We start from the raw sequence: 14206 nt of genomic DNA on the forward strand, positions 1-14206 counted from the left end.
ATTCCTACTACAAACAAAGAACAAACATTCTGAAACCTCTAAAAACTGCTGGACCATTAGTATTTATAGAATTTATAGTATTTATAGAATTTACACTTAAATATTACATACCTCTACCTATACTTGTACATAGAGATTCAAGAGATAAATTGACATATACTTGAGACATATACTTGAGAATTGACACATACTTGATAATAACATATTCACTATTATATTAAATGAAATAATTTATATTAAGTACCGTCTGTATGTGTGCTAAATGCCTTAGACATTCTCAGTTTTAAAGATTAGAATAGCTTTATGTGTAAGGTATTATTACTGACATTTTCAGAGAAACAAACTGAGGCTTAAAGAGTTAGTGGTTTGTCCAAAGCCAATCAGTTTTAGCAGTTGGTAGAGCCAAGATTTAAACTGAAGGTTATCAGGTTCAGAAAGCCATGTTGTGCCTTCATTAATCTATACCCTAAATCACTGACTTTCACTAACTCTGCTAAAAATCAAAATTTGGACATCACAATTAGAAAAGTTTTAACACACTAAAACATATACATGGTTTAAAAAATGAAAAAAATTTGAAAAGAGAAGTAATAGCCCTCTACACCACCTTGACTTCTATTCCTCAAAGGCAACAACTAATTACTCACTAGTTTAGGTTGTGGGCTTTTCTTTTCCGGTTTTTTTTTTTTTTTTTTTTTGAGACAGAGTCTTGCTCAGTCGCCCAGTCTGGAGTGCAGTGGCGTGATCTCGGCTCACTGCAAGCTCCGCCTCCTGGGTTCCTGCGATTCTCCTGCCTCAGCCTCCCAAGTAGCTGGGACTACAAGTGCCCGCCACCACCCCCGGCTAATTTTTTGCATTTTTAGTAGAGACGGGGTTTCACCGTGTTAGCCAGGATGGTCTTGATCTCCTGACCTCGTGATCCGCCCGCCTCGGCCTCCCAAAGTGCTGAGATTACAAGGATGAGCCACTGTGCTGGCCAAAAATTTAGATTTAAAAAAAAATAATTTTAGCTTTATAAACTTGGAGCATCCAAACTTAGTATTTCTTATTATGTTGCTTCTTTATTTCTAATTTGGTGTATTGAGTTTGTCTTTTGTGCATTATGCTTGTCAATTACTTATTTCATTGAATTTTTCAAAGAAATGGATTTTACATTGTTTTCCTGCTACCTAATTGATTAATTTTTTGTTTAATTTTGTTACCTTCTTTCTTCTATTTTCTTTAGACATACTTTTAAAAATATTTTCCTAAATGATTGATTTGTAGGCTTGTAACTGTATTCTCTAGTAATTCAAACATTAATTTGCTGCAATGTACAGCTTTATGATTCATAAGGTTGAACATTGCTGTAGCAGCAATGATGTTTCTTGAATTGTTTACAAATGCGTTCTTGATTTTTTATTTGATTCAAAATTTCTATTTACTCTAGAAGGAGAATATTTAAAAATTTTCTTGTGCTTGGATATTTTAATTTAAATTTGCCTTTTAAAATTATCAATTTGTAAAAATGTTTTGGATTTTGAAGAAAAAGTATGTTCTCTTATCATAGAGGAAAATAATGGAAATATATCAAATCTAATTATACTATTTGCATATTTGGTACTTATATTCTTTTCTGTTTTCTCTCTCAAGGCTTGAGAGTAGTAATATGCTAAAATTTTCCAATATAATAGAGTTTTTGTGAATTGTTGCCATTAAAAAGTTATTTTTATTTGTAGAATTTAATGTTATGTCTTATAACTATCATATTATGTATAGATTTGATTTTAAAAACTTGTTATTCTTAATTTTTTAAATTCTATTTTAATATTAATATTGCCATTTCTGCTGTTTTATTGATTGATGTATCTTTGGTCTTCCCTTTCTAAATTTTTCTGTGTTTTGTTTACGGTTAGTTATTTTTTAACAACCAGAAATTGGATTTTATCTTTACTTTATCCAACATTGTCTCTATTATTAAAGAAGTTTAATTGTCATATAGATGTTTGCCTTTACTTCTGTTTTATTGTTTATTACTTTTTAAATGTTTCCTTATGGTTTTTCTTTTATTCTTTCATATGCTAAATGTACTATATTATTACTTTTTATTTTTTTGCTAGAAATATGGAAGTATTTTAGCAAACTGAAAATTATTTTGTAATTAATGACTCACAAATTATAATAATCTATCTTAACAATAACTATCTCTACTTAGAAATACCAAGAATTGAATAATAAATAGTATTGATTCCCTTTGTATAAGATTAAAAGTCTTAAGTATTTTGCTTCCTGTCTCCTTTTTTACCCACAATGCCAAGATTTTTTGCTAACATAATCAAGAATCTAAGAACTAAATTATTAATAAATTATTTCTACTTTATATGTTTTCTATTGGCTATATAAACAAATCTACAAAGAATATTTTATGCATTTACTTTTTTTCCTATCTTCATTTATTTCTTTAAAATGGATTCCTGGAGACAATGTTTCAAACAGATTAACCAACAGCATTCAAGAAAGGAATGGTAATAGAGTATAACACAAACAGCATTTAAAAGATTAGCTTCTCCTAAACTTTCACCAAGTTACTGATTTATAAGTTAAAAATAGCATTTCAATGTTTTACTTTTCATGTATTTGCATGAAAATACATGAAATTGTGTATTTTCACAAATACACAATTTGTGAATAGTGAGTTTGAACTTTTATTAGTGCACTGGTCATATCTACTTTTTTAATAAATAAGTTCACTGTCTTTTAAAATATTTTTATTTGGGTATTTATCTTATCAATGATATTAGCCTTTGGCAGGTCCCATGTATCATAATGATGTTTTCCAATTTGAAGTCTTAATTTAAAATTTTGTTTTATGTAATTTTGACTCACAGTTTTTAAAAATGTTTGTATAATTTTATATCTCCTTTTTCAACAGATTTTATATTTGCATGTGTGCTTAAAATTGTTTTCTTACCTTAAGATGGATAATTACCTACATTTATCTACATTTTATGATATAGTTTCTAAAATTAAGATGTTTAATACACATGAATTTATTTTGACATTCTATTTTGAAATAAGGAAACATTATTTGGATAATGGTTGGCCACTTGTCCCAGATCTGATTATTGAAAAATCCTTGTTTTCTATGCTTAAGAACTACTATATTATCAGTGTTTGGAGACTTACGAATCTCATTAATATGCCTATTTCCGACCATGATTATACCATATAAGAATTACGTATGTAAGTTATAAAAATACATTTTGATTTCTGGCAGCTCGTATCCTCCTTTGAATGATTCAAAAGTTTCTTAAATATATTCATTCATATTTATTTCTTCTGGATATATTCAAGATTATTTTTTCAGGTTCTAATAGTACCAAGGTTGGGCGTGGTTGCTCATGTCTGTAATTCTAACATTTTGTGAGGCTGAGGTGGGAGGATCAATCACTTAAGGCCAGGAGTTCGAGGTTACAGTGTGCTATAATCATGCCATTGCACTCTAGACTGGGCAACAGAGCAGGACCCTGTCTCTTTTTTAAAAAAGTTTCCAGCCGGGGGCGGTGGCTCATGCCTGTAATCCCAGCACTTTGAGAGGCCAACAAGGGCGGATCACAAGGTTAAGAGATCAAGACCATCCAGGCCAATATGGTGAAACCCTATCTCTACTAAAAATACAAAAGTTAGCTGGGTGTAGTGCCTATAGTCCCAGCTGCTTGGGTGGCTGAGGTAGGAGAATCATTCGAACCGGGAGGCAGAGGTTGCAGTGAGTCAAGATTGCGCCACTGCACCCCAGCCTGGTGACAGAGCAAGACTACGTCTCAAAAAAGAAAAGAAAAAAAGACAGAAAAAATATTCCTAGGAAGCAGAAACCAAAGACATGCAGTAGTAGCTATGTTTATGTAAGACAAAAAGACTTTAAGCAAAAATAAAATAAAATAAAAATATAAAAGGAAAAAAATATAAAAGGAAACAAAAATGGTCATTATTTTATAATAAAGGGCTCGATTCAGCAAGAGAATATACTAATCATAAATATATATGCCCCCAACAGTAGAACACCCAGATATATAAATATTATTACAGCTAAAAAGAGAGACAGACCTCAATGCAGTAATAGCTGGACACTTCAATAACCCACTTTAAGCAATTCGATAGATCATCTAGACAGAAATTTGACTAGGAAACATCAGGCTTAATCTCCACTACCGACCCAATGGACCTGACAGACATTTAAAGAACATTATTTCCAACAGCTGCTGAATACACATTATTCTCATTAGCATATGAAACATTCTCTAGGATAGACTATATGAAACATTCTCTAGGGTAGACTATATGGTAGGCCATCAAACAAGTTTCAACATACTTTTAAAAATCAAAATTTTATCAAGTATGTTCTCAGGACATAATGAACTAGAAGTGTAAATTAATAGCAACAGGAAGTTTAGAAACTGTACAAACACATGTAAATTAAGAAACATCCTCCTGACTGATCATTAGGTCAGTGAAGAAATTAAGAAGAAAATTTAAAACAAGTTATTGAAAGAAAAATGAAAACACAACATACAAAAATCTATGAGATACAGCAAAAGCAGTGCTAAGACAGGTCAACTTATAGCAATTAATAAATAACAGCTATTTTTCACACTGTTATAAAGAAATAAAAGGAATTCTTCTCACAGTATTTCAAAAAACATTGATGAGGGAATTCCTACTGAGTAATTCTATAAGGCTAGCATTACTCACATTTGAAAACCACACAGGAGCACAAAAAACAACAAAAACAAACTACACAGAACTATCCCTGATGAACATAGACAAAAAAGTCTTTAACAAAATACTTGTCCATTGAATTCAAAAACCCATCAAAAAGATAACACACCATAATCATGTCGGATTTGTCCCAGAGATGCAAGGATGATTCAACATATGCAAATCAATAATTGTGATACATCACATCAACAGAACAAAAAACAAAAACTATATGATCATCTCAATAGATGCAGAAAAGTATTTGATAAAATTAAACATCCCTCTCATGATAAAACCTCAACAAATTAGGCATTGAAGGAACGTATTTCAGTATAATAAATGCCATATATGACAAACCCAGAGCTAACATCATACAGAATGGAGAATAGCAGAAAGCCTTTCATCTAAGAACTGGAAGATAAGAATGTCTAATTTCAAGACTCCCATTCAATATAGTAATGACTGGAAGTTCTAACCAGAGCAGTTAGGAAAGAAAATGAAATAAAAGACATGAAAATACAAAAAGAGGAAGTCAAATGATCACTCTTTGCAGATGGCATGATCTGATATATAGAAAACCCTAAAGGTTCCACAAAAAACTCTTATAACTGATAAAACAAATTTACTAAAGTTCCTAGGCATAAAATCAACATGCAAAAGTCAGTAGCATTTGTATATATCAGGAACAAACTAGCTGGAAAATAAATCAAGACTACAACTACATTTACAATTGCTACAACAACAACAAAAGATAACTACTCTAGAAATAAATGTAACCATGGAGGTAAAGACCTCTTCAAAGAAAACCACAAAAGAAATGAAGAGGATACAAATGGAAATACATCCCAAGGCTTAATATTGGACATTACTATCCAATTCAATCTACAGATCCAATGTAATCCCTAAACAACATTCTTCATAGAGATAGGAAAAGATTCTAAAATTCCTGTGGCACCACTAAAGATACCACATAACCAAAGCAAGCCTGAGCAAAAAGAGCAGAGCTGAGGCACCACACTACTTGACTTCAAATTATACTACAAAGCTATAGTAGTCAAAACAGCATGGTATTATAAAAAACAGACACATAAGCCAATGAAACAGAATAGAGAATCTATAAATAAACCCACATCGTTACAGCCAACTGATTTTTGAGTGCCAAGAACATACACTGTGGAAACAGCACCCTTCAACAAATGGTAATGGTAAAACTGGATTTCCCATATACAGAAGAATAAAACTAGACCCAATTTTCTCACCATATACAAAAATCAACACAAAATGTATTAAAGACTTAACTTAAATATAAGACCCAAAGCTATAAAACATCTTCAAGGAAATGTAGAGGAAGTGCTTCAGGACATTGCTCTAGGCAATGATTTTATGGCTAAAACTTCAAAAACACAAAACAACAAAAGGAAAGACAGACAAGAGGCACAAACTAGACTATATTAAACTAAAAAGATTCTCTGCAGCAAAAGAAACAATCAACAGGGTGAAGAAAAAAATCTATAGAATGGAAAAAATATTTGCAAACTATTGATCCAACAAGGGACTAATATCCAGAATACACAAGAAATCCAAACAACTCAACAGTAATAAAAAGAACAACAACAAAAACACCATCTTACCCTGCGTGGGCTGGCTATTACTAAAAAGAAACAAAGTAAAAGATTCTGATGAGAATGCAAAGAAAAGGGAACTTTTATACACTATTAGTAGAAATGGAATATAAATTAGTATAGCTGTTATGGAAACAGTATGAAGTTTCCTCAAGAAAACTAAAACTGGAACTACCATACGATCCAGCAATTCAACTACTGGCTACTTATTCAAAGGAAACTAAGTAGTTATATCAAAGGTATACCTGTACCCCATTTTTATTGCAGCACTAAATTCAAAATAAGAAAGATATGGAATCAACCTAAGTGGCCATTAACAAACGAGTGGATGAAGAAAATGTGTATGTACACAATAGAGTAGTACTCAGTCATAAAAAGAATGAAAATCTTCCATTGGCAGCAACATGAATAGAATTAAAGGTCTTTATGGTCAGTAAAATAAGCCAGGCCAGAAAGACAAAGATCGCATGTTTTCACTCATGTGGGAGCTAGAAAAGTTGATCTCATGAAGGTAGAAAGTATATTAGTAGTTACTAGAGGCTTTTAGAAGGGTTTGCAGTGGTGGGTCTGAAGAAAGGTTGGTAAATGGTGCAAACATGCAGATATAGTATGTGTTGAATAGCACAGTGGGGCAACTATGGTTGACAATAATTTATTTTATGTTTCAAAATAACTAGTATGAAGATTTGAAATGTTCTTAACACAAAGAATGATAAATGTTTGAGGTGATGAATATCCTAAATGCTCTGATTTGATAATTACACATGATATGCATGTATGAAAACATCATATATATGCCATAAATATATACAGTTATGATGTATCAATAAAAAATATAGAAATACAACACAAGCACACACACAAAAAGAATCAACTTACCCCTTAAAATTGTGTATAGATGTTGTTTGGACTAACGGAGGCAGGATGGTGCACTTCCGGGTTCTTCTTCACCACCAACTCTTCCCCTGTGTGCGAGAATGCAGCTGACACCCGGGAAGGTGCAGATTAATCAGACATGCACCAGGTGATGACAATCTGAGGAGACCAAGATTTACCTGGTGGCACCTGCGGAGCTGCCCCCTCCCCCGACATGCCCGTGCCCCGCCTATTGCCCTTCCATTCCTAGAAAAGTCGCTCCCAGCAGATGCGCCGGGGGCGGGCTTTCTCAGCCCCCACTCGTGTTGGGACTGTATTAGAAATGCCCCCCTTCCCCCCAGCTCCGGTCCCTGAAGCTAGATGACCAAAGAATAAATTTGCAGTTTTGCTTTTAGCCTTGCCTACTCACTGGTTCTTTTGTGCCCACTCTGGTGGTCTTAGAAAAACAAATCAGTTGGTGCCGAAGACCCGGGAGGAGACCCCTCCTCAGGCCTCTAGGGATTGAGGAACCTCCTCCTGCTTCCACACCGCAGATGGACCAGGACCTGAGACCCGCTTCCCTCACTCTCACGGCCTCTCTGGGGTAAGTGCCCTTGTCTCCTCTTTACCTCCCTCGGCCAAAATCCTGCGCAGGTCCGAGGTCCATTTTGAGCCACCAAGTGGCTCAGGAGACCTGTTCAGGATGGAGACATCCGCCTGAAGGTAATCTCCACTTTGGCTTCAAGAGCCTCCAGTCTGTCTCTGCTGGTTCCAAAGGACACTTTGAAGCCAGGCAGAGATCCACTTCCATTTCCATTGTGTCCATTATGTCGGTAAAGAGGAAACAAATGGGAAACCCCCAGTCCAAATTTCTAAAGAGCACCCCCTTAGGGTGCCTCCTAGCCAATTTAAAAACCTTACAGCTTGAACAAGACCTTAGGAGGAAGCAGTTAATTTTCCTTTCCACTGTGGCGTGATCGACTTCAGCAATTTCTGCCAGCGTCTAGGCAAGTGGTCCAAAATTAATTAAGTACAAGGCTTTTGGGCCCTAAGCTCTGGTCCCTATACTCCTCCTTCTCTCCACCCCCTCCCTTCCCGCCCAGACTCCTCCTCCTCCCCCTCATCCAGACTCCTCCTTCCTCCTCCTTATCTACTAGTAATCCACTCGGTCCCATGCCTCCTTCGGGGCCCCCAACTGGCTGTCTTGAGTCCCCTATCTCTGCCCACACCCTCCTACAGTGTTAGCACCTTTTTGAGGTGGCTGGGGCGGAGGGGGTAATCAGAGTACATGTCCCTTTTTCATTGTTCCTAGCAGCGGCTTTACAGCCCAGTCGTAACCCCAGGCCAGAGAGCACACACCCCACAGACTCCAAGGCTGCAAAAAGAGCCTGCTATATAAGTGTGGCAAGGCAGGACACTATGCCAACAGGTGTCTGCAAGGTCCCCGAGCCCCAACGCAGCCTTGCTATAAGTGCAAGGCATCAGGACATTAGGCCAGTGAATGTCCTAACCTTCGTCCACCAGCTACCCCCTGCCCTGCTTGCCAGCAGGGAGCACACTGGAAGTCTGATTGCCCCACCCTGAGAACAGGTGTTGCGTCTCCACGTGACCCCCTTTCCCAGGATCCTGGGAGCTCCTTCCAGCTCCTTCATCTGGACGACGACAACTGAAGGTGCTGAGACTCGGGGACCCCCATCACCCTTGCCGAGCCGCGGGTAACTCTCCTGGTAGTGAGTAAGACAATTTTTTAATCGACAGCGAGGCTACCTATTCTGTTTTGCCGTCCTTCTCTGGACCTAGCCTTCTATCCAATATCTCTGTAGTAGGAGTAAGGGGAAAGCCATCCACTCCATGAAAAAAAAAACTCCACTCCTTAATTGCTGCCTGGCCAACAAGTACTTTGCGCACTCCTTCCTCATTCCCAGCTAAAAAGGGCCCCTACGGAAAGCAATCAGTGGAAATCAGTTTGGCTTTCCCCCACTCGCCTCAAACTTACTAAATTTTCTTAACTATCTCATACTCCCCAACCTTGCCAGGACCTTCCTTCTGGGTTTTGCCCATATTCCAACAAATGCTTCCATTCCTCATTCCTATACTAATACTGTGCCTTATTTTATTCTTCATCCATACGTCCAAATACCAACCATGGGCCCCGACCTTAACGACGCCCCTTAACAGCAGGAAGTAGCCAGACAGACCACGGGGGCCCCTTTATCACTATTATCAATAAAAGGTTGGACTGTTTGGAAGAACGGAGGCAGGATAGTGCACTTCCGGGTTCTTCTTCACCACCAACTCTTCCCCTGTGTGCCAGAATGCAGCTGACTCCCGGGAAGGTGCAGATTAATCAGGCATGCACCAGGTGATGACAATCCGAGGAGACCAAGATTTACCTGGTGGCACCTGTGGAGCGGCCCCCCCTCCCCCGACATGCCCGTGCCCGCCTATTGCCCTTCCACTCCTAGAAAAGTCGCTCCCAGCAGATGCGCCGGGGGTGGGCTTTCTCAGCCCCCACTCTTGTCCGGACTGTATTAGAAACTCCACCCGCCCCCCCCAGCTCCGGTCCCTGAAGCTAGATGACCAAAGAATAAATTTGCAGTTTTGCTTTTAGCCTTGCCTACTCGCTGGTTCTTTTGTGCCCACTCAGCTGGTCTTAGAAAAACAAATCAGATGTCACAAAATAGAAGGTAAAAATTGTTTTTTTAAAAAATGTATTTTTAATTTTTGTGGGTAAATAGTAGTTAGATATATTTATGGGGTAAATGAGATATTTTGGTACAGGCATACAATGCATGATAATCACATCGTGGAAAATGGAATAGCTGTCCTCTCTAACATTTATCCTGTGTGTTAACAAACAATCTATTCGTTATTTAAAAATGTACAATTAAATTATTATTGACTACAGACCCCTGTTGTGCTATCAAACACTAGGTCTTCTTCATTCTTTTATTTTTTTCCTACCATTAAACATTGCCACCTCATTCCTTCCCTCCCCCTTCCCCACCAACTTTTGATAACCATCCTTCTATTCTCTATCTCCATCAATTCAAATGGTTTTGATGTTTTAGGTCCTAAAGATATATGAGAAGACGTGATATTTGTCTTTCTGTGCCTAGCTTATTTCACATAATATAATGACTTTCAGTTTCATCCATGTTATTGCAAATGATAGGATCTCATTATTTTTGTATTCTTTTGAATAGCAGTCCACTGTGTATAAGTACCACATTTGTTTAATCCATTCATTGGCTGATGGACACTTGGGTTGCTTCCAAATCTTGGGTGTTGTTAACAGTGCTACAACAAATGTGGGAATACAGATATCTCTTCTATATACTTTCTTTGGGGGTATAACAGGCCAAACAGTGAGATTACTGGGTTATATGTTAACTCTATTTTTAGTATTTCAAGGAACTGCCAATCTGTTCTCCATAGTGTTTATACTAATTTACAGTTTCACCAATAGTGCATGAGGGTTCCCTTTTCTCCACATCCTCACTGGCATTTGTTATTGCCTGACTTTTCAATAAAAGCCATTTTAATGGGGGTGAGTTGATATCTCATTGTAGTTTTGATCTGCATTTCTCTGATGATCAGTGATGTTGAGCACCTTTTCATATACCTGTGTGCCATTTGTATGTCTTCTTTTGAGAAATGTCTATTCAAATCTGCCTATTTGTAAAACAAATTACTAGATTTTTTCCTATAGAGTTATTTGATCTCCTTATATATTCTATTAATCCCTTGTCAGATGAGTATCTTGCAAATAGCTTCTCTCATTCTGTGGGCTGACTGTTCACGTTGTTGTTTCCTTTGATGTGCAGTTTTGAACTTGATGTATTCACATTTGTCCATTTTTGCTTTTGTTTTCTGTGCTTGAGGGATACTACTCAAGAAATTTTTGACCAGACCAATGTCCCAGAGAGTTTCCCACTGTTTTCTGTTCTTAGTTTTGTAGTATAAGGTCTTAGATTTAAATCTTTAATCCATTTTGATTTTATATTTGCATAAGGAGGGAGATGGAGATCCAGTTTCATTCTTTTGCATATGGATATCCAGGTTTCCCAGCACAGTTTATTGAAAAGACTGTCTTTTCCCCATTGTATTTCCATGGCATCTGATGTGCTTTGGCTCTGTGTCTCCACCCAAATCACATCTTGTAGTTCCCATAATTCCTACATGTTGTGGAAGGAACCCAGTGGGAAATGACTGAATCATGGGGAAGGGTCTGTGCCCTGCTATGCTTGTGATGGTGAATGAGTTTCATGAGATCTGATGGTTTTTAAAACAGAGTTTCCCTACAAAAGCTCTCTCTTTTTGTCTGTCACCATCCATCTAAGATGTGACTTGCTTTTCCTTGCCTTCCAACATGATTATGAAACCTCCCCAGCCATGTGGAATTGTAAGTTCATTAAACCCCTTTTCCTGTATGAATTTCCAAGTTTCAGGTATGTCTTTGTCAGCAGTATGAAACGGACTAATACAGTAAGATGTACCAGTAGAGTGGGGTGCTGCCGAAAAGATACCAGAATATGTGGAAGTGACATTGGAACTGGATAACAGGCAGAGGATGGAACAGTTTGGAGGGCTCAGAATAAGACAGGAAAAGGTGGGAAAGTTTGGAACACTCTAGACCCTTCTTGAATGGCTTTGACCGAAGTGCTGATAATGAAATGGACAGTGAAATTCAGGCTGAGGTGGTCTCAAATGGAGATGAGGAACTTCTTGGGAACTGGAGCAAAAGTGACTCTTGTTATGTTTTAACAAAGAGACTGGTGGCATTTTGCTCCTGCCCTAGAGATTTGTACAACTTTGAACTTGAGAGAGATGATTTAGGGTATCTGGCAGAGAAATTTCTAAGCAGCAAAGCATTCAATAGGTGACTGGGGTGTTGTTAAAGGCATTCAGTTTCAAAAGGGAAACAGAGCATAAAAGTTCAGAAAACGTGCAGCCTGACAATGCAGTAGAAAAGAAAATTCCATTTTCTGAGAAGAAATTCAAGCCAGCTGCAGAAATTTGCATAAGTAATGAGGAGCCAAATGTTTATCTCAAAAAAAAAAAAAAAAATGGGGAAATGTCTCAAGGGCATGTCAGAGACCTTTGTGGTAGCTCCTCCCATCACAGGCCCAGAGACCTAAGAAGAAAAAATTGTTTCATGGGCTGGGCCCAGGGCATCCCTGCTGTGTGCAGTTCAGGGACTTCGTGCCTTATACTCCAGATGCTCCAGCCGTGACTAAAGAGGCCAAGGGATAGCTTAGGCCATGGCTTCAGAGGGTGTGAGTGCAATCCCCAAGCCTTGGCAGCTTTCACATGATATTGAGTCTGCAGGTGTACAGAAGTCAAGAATTGGGGATTGGGAACCTGCCTAGATTTCAAAAGATGTATGGAAACACCTGGATGTCCATGCAGAAGTTTGCTGCAGGGGTAGGGCCCTCATGGAGAACTTTTGCTAGGGCAGTGTGAAAAGAAAATGTAGGGTTGGAGTCCTCACACAGAGTCCCTACTGAGACACCACCTAGTAGAGCTGTGAGAAGAGGGTTTCCATTCTCCAGGCCCCATAACGATAGATCCACCAACAGCTGCACTGTGCACCTGGAAAAGCTGCAGACACTCAATGCCAACCCATGAAAACCCTGCATAAATCATAGGGGCGGAGTTGCCCAAGACCATAGGAACCAACCTCTTGCATCAGCATGACCTGGATGTGAGACAGGGTGTCAAAAGATATCATTTTGAAGCGTTAAGATTTGACTGCCCTACTGGATTTTGGATTTGCCTGAGGCCTGTAGCCCCTTGATTTTGGTCGGTCTCTCCCATTTGGCACATCTATACTTACCCAATGCCTCTACCCCCATTGTATATAGGAAGTAAGTAACTTGCTTTGGATTTTACTGGCTTATATGTGGAAGGAACTTGTCTAGTCTCAGATGACATTTTGGATTGAATCATGGGGGTGGGTCTCTCCCATGCTTTTCTTGTGATGGTGAATGAATCTCACGAGATCTGATGGTTTTAAAAATTAGAGTTTCCCTGCACAAGCTCTCTCTTTTTGCCGGCCACCATCCATGTAAGATGTGACTTGCTTCTCCTTGCCTTCTGCCATGATTATGAGGCCTCCCTTCTGCCATGATTATGAGGCCTCCCCTGCCATGTGGAACTGTAAGTCCATTAAACCCTTTTTCCTGTATAAATTACCCAGTCTCTGTTATGTCTTTATCAGCAGTGTGAAAATGAACTAATAGAGCATCTTTGTCAAAAATGAGTTAACTGTAGCTGTGTGGATTTTTTTCTGGGGTCGCTATTCTTTTTGATTGATCTCTATATCTGTTTTTATGCCAGTACCATGGTGTTTAGCTTCTTATATCTCTGTAGTATAGTTTTAATTCAGTAATGTGATTCCTCTGGTTGTGTTCTTTTTGCTCAGGATACTTTGGCTATTCAATGTCTTTTGTGAATCCAAATATATTTTAGGATTGTTTTTTCTATTTCTGTGAGGAATGTCATTGGTATTTTGATAGAGATTGCATTGAATCTGTAAATTGTTTTGGATAGTAGGAACATTTTAACAATATTGGTTCTTTTAATTCATGGACATGGAATATCTTTCCATTTTTTAGGATCCTCTTCAATTTCTATCATCAGTGTTTTACTATTTTTATCAGAGAGATCTTTCACTTTGTCAATTCCTAGGTATTTAATTTTATTTCTGCCTATTTTTAAATGTAATTTTAAAAAATTTCTTTTTCAGATTATGCATTGTACCATATAGAAATGGTACTGATTTGTGTATGGTAATTTTGTATTCTGCAACTTTACTGAATTTGTTTATTAGTTCTGATAGTTGTTTTTTGGTGGATTTTCCAAATATAAGATCATTATCATCTGCAAACAAAGAAAGTTTGATTTCTTTTTTTTACCAATTTGGATACCCTCTCCCTCTGTTTATTTCTCTTTTCTGGTTTTTCTAGCTAAGACTTTCTGTACTGTGTTGA

Source organism: Piliocolobus tephrosceles, chromosome 10 (genome assembly GCF_002776525.5).
Source record: "Piliocolobus tephrosceles isolate RC106 chromosome 10, ASM277652v3, whole genome shotgun sequence".
NCBI classification, from domain to species: domain Eukaryota; kingdom Metazoa; phylum Chordata; class Mammalia; order Primates; family Cercopithecidae; genus Piliocolobus; species Piliocolobus tephrosceles.